This window comes from Pseudophryne corroboree, unplaced genomic scaffold (genome assembly GCF_028390025.1).
Source record: "Pseudophryne corroboree isolate aPseCor3 unplaced genomic scaffold, aPseCor3.hap2 scaffold_541, whole genome shotgun sequence".
Lineage (NCBI taxonomy): Eukaryota > Metazoa > Chordata > Amphibia > Anura > Myobatrachidae > Pseudophryne > Pseudophryne corroboree.
In genome coordinates this window covers 10,663-23,633 of record NW_026970142.1, presented here as the reverse complement: position 1 = coordinate 23,633, position 12,971 = coordinate 10,663, and the positions used below count along the sequence as shown (strand labels likewise).

The 12,971-nt window shown below is 44.0% G+C and overlaps 6 non-coding genes across 6 annotated transcripts; 1 reads left to right on the top strand and 5 right to left on the bottom strand.

Annotated features, from left to right (window-relative positions):
• Nucleotides 1-229: 229 nt before the first annotated feature.
• On the bottom strand, nucleotides 230-342 carry LOC135032314 (U5 spliceosomal RNA). The gene has a single exon (XR_010227856.1). It is a non-coding gene; the product is annotated as a U5 spliceosomal RNA (small nuclear RNA).
• A 275-nt stretch (nucleotides 343-617) lies between these two features.
• LOC135032283 (U5 spliceosomal RNA) lies at nucleotides 618-733 on the bottom strand. The gene has a single exon (XR_010227825.1). It is a non-coding gene; the product is annotated as a U5 spliceosomal RNA (small nuclear RNA).
• Nucleotides 734-1,008: 275 nt separating this feature from the next.
• On the bottom strand, nucleotides 1,009-1,124 carry LOC135032288 (U5 spliceosomal RNA). The gene has a single exon (XR_010227830.1). It is a non-coding gene; the product is annotated as a U5 spliceosomal RNA (small nuclear RNA).
• Nucleotides 1,125-3,584: 2,460 nt separating this feature from the next.
• LOC135032298 (U5 spliceosomal RNA) lies at nucleotides 3,585-3,700 on the bottom strand. Its single transcript, XR_010227840.1, has one exon. It is a non-coding gene; the product is annotated as a U5 spliceosomal RNA (small nuclear RNA).
• A 270-nt stretch (nucleotides 3,701-3,970) lies between these two features.
• LOC135032262 (U5 spliceosomal RNA) lies at nucleotides 3,971-4,086 on the bottom strand. Its single transcript, XR_010227805.1, has one exon. It is a non-coding gene; the product is annotated as a U5 spliceosomal RNA (small nuclear RNA).
• Nucleotides 4,087-4,230: 144 nt separating this feature from the next.
• LOC135032147 (U1 spliceosomal RNA) lies at nucleotides 4,231-4,394 on the top strand. The gene has a single exon (XR_010227701.1). It is a non-coding gene; the product is annotated as a U1 spliceosomal RNA (small nuclear RNA).
• Nucleotides 4,395-12,971: the final 8,577 nt, after the last annotated feature.

Below are 12,971 nucleotides of genomic sequence, written 5' to 3'. Positions count from 1 at the left end.
TGCCCAGCGCTCTGTGAGCCGCTGGCATGCCACCTCTCCCTCTGACTTCAGTGAATAGACGCTGTGCGCATGCGCACAGCGTCTATTCACCGCTGCTCTGCTAAGCAGGGCAGCGACAGACAGAGCCTCCCAACTGTCCTCCCCACCGCGGGACACTGCGGCCCGCAGGTGGGACAGCGGGACAGTCCCCAAAAAACGGGACTGTCCCGCGAAAATCGGGACAGTTGGGAGGTATGATATGGGGCATGCAAAAATTGAGATAAAACTCAGTTTTGCTCCTCTCCACGGAAATCTTTAATAAAAGGCGAAATATTTGTTAGTTCTGAAGAGAATCCAGAGCATGACCAAGATTCCACCTGTCGCCTGAGTGCCATGCCAGCAGTTCTCATTCAGCTGAAAGTGAGCACCCAATTTGAATGAAAGAAAGCAGATTTCTCACCAGGCTTACCCTTGCTATAAACATGGTTTGTACTCTTTTCCATGTGCTCCCAGATCTTTCAAGCAATTAGTGTGGTCAAGAAAGTTCTGTTTGAAAAGAAACAAACATTTACTGTAATTTCTATGCAAATGAGCTTACATTAAAGCACACTCGTTCTATCTTTAAACAGATAAAATAAAACCCCAATAAGATGGGGCAAGGAAAAAATGAGATAAAACTCAGTTTTGCTCCTCTCCACGGAAATCTTTAGTAAAAGGCGAAAGATTTGTTCGTTCTGAAGAGAAACCAGAGCATGACCAAGATTCCACCTGTCGCCTGAGTGCCATGCCAGCAGTTCTTATTCAGCTCAAAGTGAGCACCCAATTTGAAAGAAAGAAAGCAGATTTCTCACCAGGCTTCCCCTAGCTATAAACATGGTTTGTATTTTTTTCCATGTGTTCCCAGATCTTTCAAGCAATTAGTATAGTCAAGAAAGTTCTGTTTGAAAAGAAACAAACATTTACTGTCATTTCTATGCAAATGAGCTTACATTAAAGCACACTCGTTCTATCTTTAAACCGATAAAATAAAACCCCAATAAGATGGGGCATGCAAAATTTGAGATAAAACTCAGTTTTGCTCCTCTCCATGGAAATCTTTAGTAAAAGGCGAAAGATTTGTTCGTTCTGAAGAGAAACCAGAGCATGACCAAGATTCCACCTGTCGCCTGAGTGCCATGCCAGCCAGGGCCGGCTCCAGGCCTACTAGCACCCTGAGCGAGAAAATGTAAAAGTGCCCCCCCCCCATGCGCGCGCCGAAGGCGCGCGCGCCCTTGGAAAAGTGGGTGTGGCCTCTTGAAAAAGTGGGCGTGGTCTCGTCCCCCAGCAGTGCCAGCTACACATGACATGCCCTCCAGCAGTGCCAGCTACACGTGCTAGTGTTCACTTTTTAGGGCAGGTTGCTGATCACAGGGAGGGCACATTTTTAAGTTAGGTGGGCAAAATGATGTACATACTGTAATGCTTGTTGTTCCCATTTCCACACGCCAAAGCATGGACAGTGCGCGCCGAAGGCGCGCAGCAAAAATTTAGGGGAGTTACTTCGTGGGGAAGGTGCGTAGCCACATTATAGTGGCAATTCACATTACACCACACAGTAGTGCAGCTAATACACATTGCACCAGGTAGAACCTCCTATAAGAGCACGTTAGACACATTGCGCCAGGTAGAGCACTGAGACACACTGCCCAGCCACAGACGCCTAGCGGGAACACTACATGATATGCCCCCCAGCAGTGCCAGCTACACATGACATGCCCCCCAGCAGTGCCAGCTACACGTGACATGCCCCCCAGCAGTGCCAGCTACATAAATGGCCACACAGTTCCAGATGGATAAATGCCCCCACAGCGCAGATATGCCCCCACAGTGCCACATACATTAATGCCCTCACAGTGCAAGATATGCCCCCACAGTGCAAGAAATGTCCCCACAGTGCAAGAAATGCCCCCACAGTGCAAGAAATGCCCCCACGGTGCCAGATACATAAATGCCCCCACGGTGCCAGATACATAAATGCCCCCACGGTGCCAGATACATAAATGCCCCCACGGTGCCTGATACATAAATGCCCCCACGGTGCCAGATACATAAATGCCCCCACGGTGCCAGATACATAAATGCCCCCACGGTGCCAGATACATAAATGTCCCCACGGTGCCTGATACATAAATGCCCCCACGGTGCATGATACATAAATGCCCCCACGGTGCATGATACATAAATGCCCCCACGGTGCCTGATACATAAATGCCCCCACGGTGCCTGATACATAAATGCCCCCACAGAGCCAGATAAATGCCCCCACAGTGCCAGATATGTCCCCACAGTGCCAGATATGCCCCCACAGTGCCAGATATGCCCCCACGGTGCCAGAAATGCCCCCACAGTGCCAGATAAATGCCCCCAGTGCCAGATAAATGCCCCCACAGTGCCAGATAAATGCCCCCACAGAGCCAGATAAATGCCCCCACAGTGCCAGAAATGCCCCCACAGTGCCAGAAATGCCCCCACAGTGCCAGATATGCCCCCACAGTGCCAGATATGCCCCCACAGTGCCAGATATGCCCCCACAGTGCCTGATATGTCCCCACAGTGCCAGAAATGCCCCCACAGTGCCAGAAATGCCCCCACAGTGCCAGATAAATGCCCCCACAGAGCCAGATAAATGCCCCCACAGAGCCAGATAAATGCCCCCACAGAGCCAGATAAATGCCCCCACAGTGCCAGAAATGCCCCCACAGTGCCAGAAATGCCCACACAGTGCCAGAAATGCCCCCACAGTGCCAGAAATGTCCCCACAGTGCCTGATATGTCCCCACAGTGCCAAATATGCCCCCACAGAGCCAGATATGCAATGCCCCCACAGTGCCAGAAATGCCCCCACAGTGCCAGAAATGCCCCCCACAGAGCCAGAAATGCCCCCACAGTGCCAGAAATGCCCCCACATAACCAAAAATGCCCCCTGTGTGCCAGAAATGCCCCCACAGTGCGGATCTCCCCCCCCCCAAAAAAAAAAAAATACCTGCGGCGCTGGGGAGGAGTACTGCTGTCCGCCTGTGTGGGAGCGCTGGCGGGCGGGCGGGAGGCCGGGCGAGTGAGCCTGAGCCTGGGTCCGGGCTGGCGGGCAGGTGGGCGGCCACTTGTGCAGGCGGGCTATGCGCGGCGCCGGCGTCTGACGTTAGATACCGGCGCCGCGCAGCGCGCATACACAGCGCGACCGCCAAATGCTGCAGCAGCACACACACAGGGCCGGCTCCAGCATCGAATATGGCGGCGCCAGCGTGTGGCGCCCATTAAGGGTGGCGCCCTGCGCGGCCGCTCTATTCGAACATGCCTAGAGCCGGCCCTGATGCCAGCAGTCCTCATTCAGCTCAAAGTGAGCACCCAATTTGAAAGAAAGAAAGCAGATTTCTCACCAGGCTTCCCCTTGCTATAAGCATGGTTTGTACTCTTTTCCATGTGCTCCCAGATCTTTCAAGCAATTAGTATGGTCAAGAAAGTTCTGCTTGAAAAGAAACAGACATTTACTGTCATTGTTATACAAATAAACTTACATTAAAGCTAACAAGAAAGCACACTCGTTCTGTCTTTAAACTGATAAAAGAAACCCCAATAATATGGGGCATGCAAAAATTGAGATAAAACTCAGTTTTGCTCCTCTCCACGGAAATCTTTAATAAAAGGCGAAATATTTGTTAGTTCTGAAGAGAAACCAGAGCATGACCAAGATTCCACCTGTCGCCTGAGTGCCATGCCAGCAGTCCTCATTCAGATCAAAGTGAGCGCCCAATTTGAAAGAAAGCAGATTTCTCACCTGGCTTCTCCTTGCTATAAGCATGGTTTGTACTGTATTCCATGTGCTCCCAGATCTTTCAAGCAAGTAGCATGGTCAAGAAAGTTCTGTTTGAAAAGAAACAAACATTTACTGTCATTTCTATGCAAATGAGCTTTCATTAAAGCACACTCATTCTATCTTTAAACCGATAAAAGAAACCCCAAAAAGATGGGGCATGCAAAAATTGAGGTAAAACTCAGTTTTGCTCCTCTCCACGGAAATCTTTAGTAAAAGGCGAAAGATTTGTTCGTTCTGAAGAGAAACCAGAGCATGACCAAGATTTTCATCTGAAAATATGTGTTCTCCCTGCAGTTGTTGTCCCCAGATGAGAGTTCCCTTGTGCTGCCTCAGTTGAATCTCCTTTACTTGACAGAGATGTGCCTGAGCAGCGGCCCTCCCCAGCCCTATCCCAAATCATACTTATTTTGCATAGGAGATACCATGGTCATGAAGATTGTTCTCCCAGGGTGAGGTTCATTCATTGCATTCTGGGTATGCTGACCCCTGTGATTTCCCCAAATGTGGGAAACTCGACTGCATTATTTGTGGTAGTGGGGGACTGTGTTTGTGCTTTCCTCTGGTCAGCTCTGGTAAAAGTCAGATTTCTTTGTCTCAGATCTTCCTCTAGCCTTGTTCTTCTTTCGAGAGTTCCCTTGTGCTGCCTCAGTTGGATCTCCTTCACTTGACAGGGGGTGCCCGAGCAGCAATCCTCCACAGCTCTAGCCCAACTCCTACTTACCTGCCAGGTGAGATACTATGATCTTCACTGTTAGGGCAATCAGGATGTGGAATTCCCTGCCAGGGAAGGTGGTAATGGTGGACTCTGTAATTGGATTTAAAAAAGGAATGGATACATTTCTGAATGAAAAAGCTATCCAAGGTTATAATACTTAAAATATCAACATGGTTAATCCGGGGGTAACATGAGTTATAGTAGCTAACTAGTCATAAAACATTATTCAGCAAGTATGTAGAATCATCACAACTTAAAACAGGTTGAACACGATGGGCAATTTGCCTCTATTCAACCTCAAAAACTATGTTACTATATGTTACTATATTACTATGTTACTGTAGTATACAGAAAACCAAAATGCAATGAACAGTGATAGTGAGCACTGATGAGGATACTAGAACTGACACTGAGCAGCAAGATGCAGCACTGGACTATTAGTAATGTACTGTAGTATGCTGAGCACCACAATGCAGCACAAGACAATGAGCAGTGATACTGAGCACTGATGAGGATACTACTGAGAACTGACACTGAGCAGGAGAGACACACTACTAGTATTACTGAGCAGCAATAAGTAACCACTGATACTGAGCACTGATATTGAGATTTCCACTGAGAGAACATAGCCACGTCCATTCCGCTCTATTTTCAATGCACGAGTAAAAATGGCGGCAACGCGCAGCTCTTTATATGGAATCCGAATCTCGCGAGAATCCGACAGCGGGATGATGACATTTTCCCTTTTTCAGGTTTTCCGAGTCAGGCGGGAACAACCGAGCCTGCCTCGGACCAGTGTAAACAACGTGGAGTTCGTGGGGAATTCGGTTCTCGGAGAACCGAACCCGCTCCTCTCTACCTTATACCTATCAATTTTTTTATTTTCAATCTAAGCCCCTGCAGTTTTCTGTAAGCATCTGCTTCGCTATGATGATCAACAAGTCACAAGGGCAAACACTCAGGGCTTGAGGCGTAGATCTTAGGACCAGCTGCTACAAGCATGGCAGAGGTGTCACTATCACTGGTGACACCCAGAGAGGTGGCGAGGGAGATTGTAATGCAGTGCGCGCAGATAAGCAGCGCAATGGTAAAAAGGAGGCATGGTTTCATAGGTAGGGGCGTGGCCTGGTGGCCTGAATCTACATTTTGTTGCTCCGGGTGTCCCGGGGGTTGGGGGCTGCACCCGGGGACTAGTGTGTGAGCGGTGCTGGCTCCTGCACAGTGAAAGGGCATGGCCACCCAGCATGACGCCTCCCTTCTTGTCCATGCTGTAATTGCAGTCGCACTGCAGTTCAGCGTGATCATAAAAAATGATGTAGCCTCCTGCTGGTGCAGACTGTATGTGCGCGCAGGAAGCCGCCACCATTTTTGTGATCACAGCGGCTGAATGTGATGTCATACAGCCGCTGTGACCACGCCCCCTGTGTCTCCTCCGTTGCAGACCCCATTTTGAAGCCTTGCCCCCGCACCGCTCCATCCCTGACTTGGAAATGGAGTGTTGCTGACCCACCTATCCCCCCCCCCCGCCCCGATTGACAGGCAGAGGCGATCGCATTCTCTGCGGGGTGCCACAGAAAATGCAGGCACATGCGTATGCTCTTAGCAATTTTTGCAGTTGGATCGCTTATTGTGATTGCAATCCAACCTGAATCAGGCCCTATTACCTATCACAATGCGCTGCGGGCAGTACAAAATTGGGTTAATATAGGAGAAAAACCCCCAGACCTGTGCTCCTTAACTGTACCTGGTGGCTAGTGGAGCGGCTGCCCAGTAATCAGTGTCCACGCCAGTGCGCACACGGTCCACCCCCTACGGCCACGCTCCCCTTCATCAGCGGCCTCGTGATCCGGAAGGGTGGTGTGTGTGTGACTGACCTTAGGATGAAACCGGAGCCTCCGCTGCAGTGACCCAGCAACCAGGGCATGGGAGTATACAGCGCCGCTGGGAGTGATGAAGCTGCAGTAAAGATGTCTATTAGACCTAGCCTGCTGCAGCCCTTGTAGATTCTCATAAAACAAGTTCTTCTTTTCTTGTCAAAATTTATAGCTAAGAATAGGCTGCCTGAGGCAGGCCCCTGTTAAGTGGCCTGCTACTGAAGGCACCAACTACAAACTGAGCTCCCTGTTCATGGAAGCGGGGTTATAGAGGAGAATGCACTGAGCATCTTGGGAACAGTCAAAAGCTTTGAGCCGGTTGGTGCCTCAGATCAAGATCCTACTCTACACCCCAATGTGAATCCTTGTGGAGTCCAGTGTACCCCACAGAAGAAATTAATGTGTCACACCCATTGGCAGCAACCTTAGAATAGCTGCTGACGGGCACAATTGAGAATGGAAGGGGGGGGGGGACATTTGAATCAAGCACATAAATGCAATTCAAATATGTAATTTGTACCTTCCTATTTTAAAATATAATGGATGAACCTCACCCTGTGAGAACAATCTTCATGATCAAGAGATCTCATATGCAAAATAAGTATGAGTTGGGATAGGGCTGGGGAGGGTGGCTGCTCGGGCAGCCCCTCCCCCGTCAAGTTAAGGAGATTCAACTGAGGAAGCACAAGGGAACTCTCGTCTGGGGACAACAACTGCAGGGAGACCACATCTTTTCAGATGAACATGGGAGGGCGGAAGGCTGCCTAATACTGAAGCACCATCAAATATCAAACCATATGCAACATCAAGTACAAGCATTCCTGGGGGAAGGTCTGCAGCAGACGGATTTGCATACAGTGATGTTATCCAAGCAGTGGGCCAAAGTTGGCTGGAACCCTCATCTGCATATGAAAAGAGAAAAGGGGCGTGCAGGGCATGGCGGCCTTTTGCAGTGCTTGGATGACCCCTAGTTCTCATTAAACACCCACACCCTCCTTTGGTGTGGGGCTCATGTTGGCCATGCCCCATCCCCTGAAGCATTCAAGCTGATTTCTTGCAGCAGCTGGGCACTGTAACAGCTCCAGAGCTGTTCTGTAAGGCAAGTAAAAGGGTGTGGGCCCTGCAGCACCACCTGTAGTTCGCATTGTGCGTTGGAAGGCACAAAGTAAGCAGACGGGAGGAGAAGTCAGGATAGTGCGCAAGGGCATCCTTTTCTCTTAGTCCGTAGAGGATGCTGGGGTCACATTAAGAACCATGGGGTATAGACGGGATCCGCAAGAGACATGGGCACTTTAAGACTATCAAAGGGTGTGAACTGGCTCCTCCCTCTATGCCCCTCCTCCAGACTCCAGTTATAGGAACTGTGCCCAGGGAGACGGACATTTCGAGGAAAGGATTTATTGTTAAACTAAGGTGAGCATCTTACCAGCTCACACCTTAAGCATGCCGCAGAACGTGGCATTCAACAGAACACAAGCCAACGGCATGAACAATTGCAGCAAAAAGCTGACCAGAACCATAACACAACATGTGTATAACCACAAGTAATAACTGCAGACACAGTATGGACTGGGACGGGTGCCCAGCATCCTCTACAGACTAAGAGAAAAGGATTTACCGGTAGGTATTAAAATCCTATTTTCTCATACGACCTAGAGGATGCTGGGGTCACATTAAGAACCATGGGGTTATACCAAAGCTCTTGAACGGGTGGAAGAGTGCGTACGACTCTGCAGCACCGAATGACCCAACTTGAGGTTATCATCGGCAAGGATGCAGTGGCGTTAATGTTTCCTGGTGTCAACCTGTATTATTTCAGTAGATATTGAAATGAGGATGCATCTTGCTGCCTTTCCAATGAAGCAAGTTTAATTTAGTAATAGGTGAAAAACCATCCCTACAAAGATGTTAATCAGATACTTGGCTTTGTGGACACTTTTCAGAGAACAAATTTGTTAGCATAAAAATAAAGCCAGAAAATGAAGAGCTGTTTAATCACTCAATTGGATTTTTTTGCCAGCATATTTCTTTTTCTCTGCAAACCACTGCTAAATTGTGCTTCCTAGCTGTTTTTATAAAATCACTGAATCAAATCTAACTCTGATTACATCAGAGAAGGCCAGGTACCCTACACCATAACAGGGGTTTTTGAAATTTTGACTTGTCTACTTAAAGATCACCAAAATCTGATAACAAGGTCAATTACATCCCTGGGTGGGATTGAACCACCAACCCTTTGGTTAATAACCAATCACACTAACCAATTGCGCCACAGAGACACTTTGCAAAAGTCCATACTGACAAAGGCTAATAAGCATTCATCTAGAACGTTTCCTAGAAAAACTTTTAAAAGTCAATAATCTGGAGAGTTTTTGTAAGATGTTTCTTCCATCAACCAACGAAGAAACACATTGTTACTTTCCCATGATGAGTGAGTGCTTCAAGATCTCTTGCACTTACATGTGCAGCAGAGTACTGTAATGAAAGCATGCTGGGTTCATAACCCAGAGGTAGGCAGATTGAAACTATCCTCTGCTATATGCATTTTTTTTTGTTAATTAAAGTAATCCAAAACTGGGATTGATATTTTTTCTCTTTTATTTTTACTTAAAGTACAATAACTTTTACCATTTTAATATGTTTTAATAGTATATTGACAGTATTGTTTTCTTTCAAAAATCCACTTAATTTTCTTTACCCGATTATTAAAATGGTAATTGACAAAAACAAACTACATTGTCACCAGAAGAGCAATACAAAATGTACAAGTGATATATTAAAATCATCTTTCCAGCTTGAATTTCAATGATGCATTGGGGCAACGATTTTGTGAGAAACATCTTCACCCTTAAATAAAGATTTTCTTAATTCCTTACCTGTGTGCTAATTAGATATCACCTTGTTTTCACATTAAACAGACTTCCACATGAGAAAGCAGCAAGGATGCAGTGGCGTTAATGTTTCCTGGTGTCAACCTGTATTATTTCAGTAGATATTGAAATGAGGATGCATCTTGCTGCCTTTCCAATGAAGCAAGTTTAATTTAGTAATAGGTGAAAAACCATCCCTACAAAGATGTTAATCCGATACTTGGCTTTGTGGACACTTTTCAGAGAACAAATTTGTTAGCATAAAAATAAAGCCAGAAAATGAAGAGCTGTTTAATCACTCAATTGGATTTTTCTGCCAGCATATTTCATTTTCTCTGCAACCCACTGCTAAATTGTGCTTCCTAGCTGTTTTTTGATAAAATCACTTAATCAAATCTAACTCTGATTACATCAGAGTAGGCCAGGTACCCTACACCATAAGACGGGGTTTGAAATTTTGACTTGTCTACTTAAAGATCACCAAAATCTGATGACAAGGTCAATAACATCCCTGGGTGGGATTGAACCACCAACCCTTTGGTTAATAACCAAACACACTAACCGATTGCACCACAGAGACACTTTGCAAACGTCCATACTGACAAAGGCTAATAAGCATTCATCTAGAACAATTCCTAGAAAACTTTAAAAAGTCAATAATCTGGAGAGATTTTGTAAGATGTTTCTTCCATCAACCAATGAAGAAACGCATTGGTACTTTCCCATGATGAGTGAGTGCTTCAGGATCTCTTGCACTTACATGTGCAGCAGAGTACTGCAATGGAAGCATGCTGGGCCCATAACCCAGAGGTAGGCAGATTGAAACTATCCTCTGCTATATGCATTTTTTTTTGTTAATTAAAGTAATCCAAAACTGGGATTGATATTTTTGCTCTTTTATTTTTACTTAAAGTACAATAACTTTTACCATTTTAATTTGTTTTAATAGTATATTGACAGTATTGTTTTCTTTCAAAAATCCACTTAATTTTCTTTACCCTATTATTAAAATGGTAATTGACAAAAACAAACTACATTGTCACCAGAAGAGCAATACAAAATGTACAAGTGATATATTAAAATCATCTTTCCAGCTTGAATTTCAATGATGCATTGGGGCAACGATTTTGTGAGAAACATCTTCACCCTTAAATAAAGATTTTCTTAATTCCTTACCTGTGTGCTAATTAGATATCACCTTGTTTTCACATTAAACAGACTTCCACATGAGAAAGCAGCAAGGATGCAGTGGCGTTAATGTTTCCTGGTGTCAACCTGTATTATTTCAGTAGATATTGAAATGAGGATGCATCTTGCTGCCTTTCCAATGAAGCAAGTTTAATTTAGTAATAGGTGAAAAACCATCCCTACAAAGATGTTAATCAGATACTTGGCTTTGTGGACACTTTTCAGAGAACAAATTTGTTAGCATAAAAATAAAGCCAGAAAATGAAGAGCTGTTTAATCACTCAATTGGATTTTTTTGCCAGCATATTTCTTTTTCTTTGCAAACCACTGCTAAATTGTGCTTCCTAGCTGTTTTTATAAAATCACTGAATCAAATCTAACTCTGATTACATCAGAGAAGGCCAGGTACCCTACACCATAACAGGGGTTTTTGAAATTTTGACTTGTCTACTTAAATATCACCAAAATCTGATCACAAGGTCAATTACGTCCCTGGGTGGGATTGAACCACCAACCTTTTGATTAATAGCTGAACACACTAACCGATTGCGCCACAGAGACACTTTGCAAAAAGAATATACTGACAAAGACTAATAAGCATTCATCTAGAACGTTTCCTAGAAAAACTTTAAAAAGTCAATAATCTGGAGAGTTTTTGTAAGATGTTTCTTCCAGCAACCAATGAAGAAACACATTGGTACTTTCGCATGATGAGTGAGTGCTTCAGGATCTCTTGCACTTACATGTGCAGCAGAGTACTGCAATGGAAGCATGCTGGGCCCATAACCCAGAGGTAGGCAGATTGAAACTATCCTTTGCTATATGCATTTTTTTTTTGTTCATTAAAGTAATCCAAAACTGGGATTGATATTTTAGCTTTTATTTTTACTTAAAGTACAATAACTTTTACCATTTTAATTTGTTTTAATAGTATATTGACAGTATTGTTTTCTTTCAAAAATCCACTTAATTTTCTTTACCCTATTATTAAAATGGTAATTGACAAAAACAAACTACATTGTCACCAGAAGAGCAATACAAAATGTACAAGTGATATATTAAAATCATCTTTCCAGCTTGAATTTCAATGATGCATTGGGGCAATGATTTTGTGAGAAACATCTTTACCCTTAAATAAAGATTTTCTTAATTCCTTACCTGTGTGCTAATTAGATATCACCTTGTTTTCACATTAAACAGACTTCCACATGAGAAAGCAGCAAGGATGCAGTGGCGTTAATGTTTCCTGGTGTCAACCTGTATTATTTTAGTAGATATTGAAATGAGGATGCATCTTGCTGCCTTTCCAATGAAGCAAGTTTAATTTAGTAATAGGTGAAAAACCATCCCTACAAATATGTTAATCAGATACTTGGCTTTGTGGACACTTTTCAGAGAACAAATTTGTTATCATAAAAATAAAGCCAGAAAATGAAGAGCTGTTTAATCACTCAATTGTATTTTTCTGCCAGCATTTTTCTTTTTCTCTGCAACCCACTGCTAAATTGTGCTTCCTAGCTGTTTTTTTATAAAATCACTTAATCAAATCTAACTCTGATTACATCAGAGAAGGCCAGGTACCCTACACTATAAGAGGGGGTTTGCAATTTTGACTTGTCTACTTAAATATCACCAAAATCTGATCACAAGGTCAATTACGTCCCTGGGTGGGATTGAACCACCAACCTTTTGATTAATAGCTGAACACACTAACCGATTGCGCCACAGAGACACTTTGCAAAAAGTATATACTGACAAAGACTAATAAGCTTTCATCTAGAACGTTTCCTAGAAAAACTTTAAAAAGTCAATAATCTGGAGAGTTTTTGTAAGATGTTTCTTCCAGCAACCAATGAAGAAACACATTGGTACTTTCGCATGATGAGTGAGTGCTTCAGGATCTCTTGCACTTACATGTGCAGCAGAGTACTGCAATGGAAGCATGCTGGGCCCATAACCCAGAGGTAGGCAGATTGAAACTATCCTTTGCTATATGCATTTTTTTTTTGTTCATTAAAGTAATCCAAAACTGGGATTGATATTTTAGCTTTTATTTTTACTTAAAGTACAATAACTTTTACCATTTTAATTTGTTTTAATAGTATATTGACAGTATTGTTTTCTTTCAAAAATCCACTTAATTTTCTTTACCCTATTATTAAAATGGTAATTGACAAAAACAAACTACATTGTCACCAGAAGAGCAATACAAAATGTACAAGTGATATATTAAAATCATCTTTCCAGCTTGAATTTCAATGATGCATTGGGGCAATGATTTTGTGAGAAACATCTTTACCCTTAAATAAAGATTTTCTTAATTCCTTACCTGTGTGCTAATTAGATATCACCTTGTTTTCACATTAAACAGACTTCCACATGAGAAAGCAGCAAGGATGCAGTGGCGTTAATGTTTCCTGGTGTCAACCTGTATTATTTCAGTAGATATTGAAATGAGGATGCATCTTGCTGCCTTTCCAATGAAGCAAGTT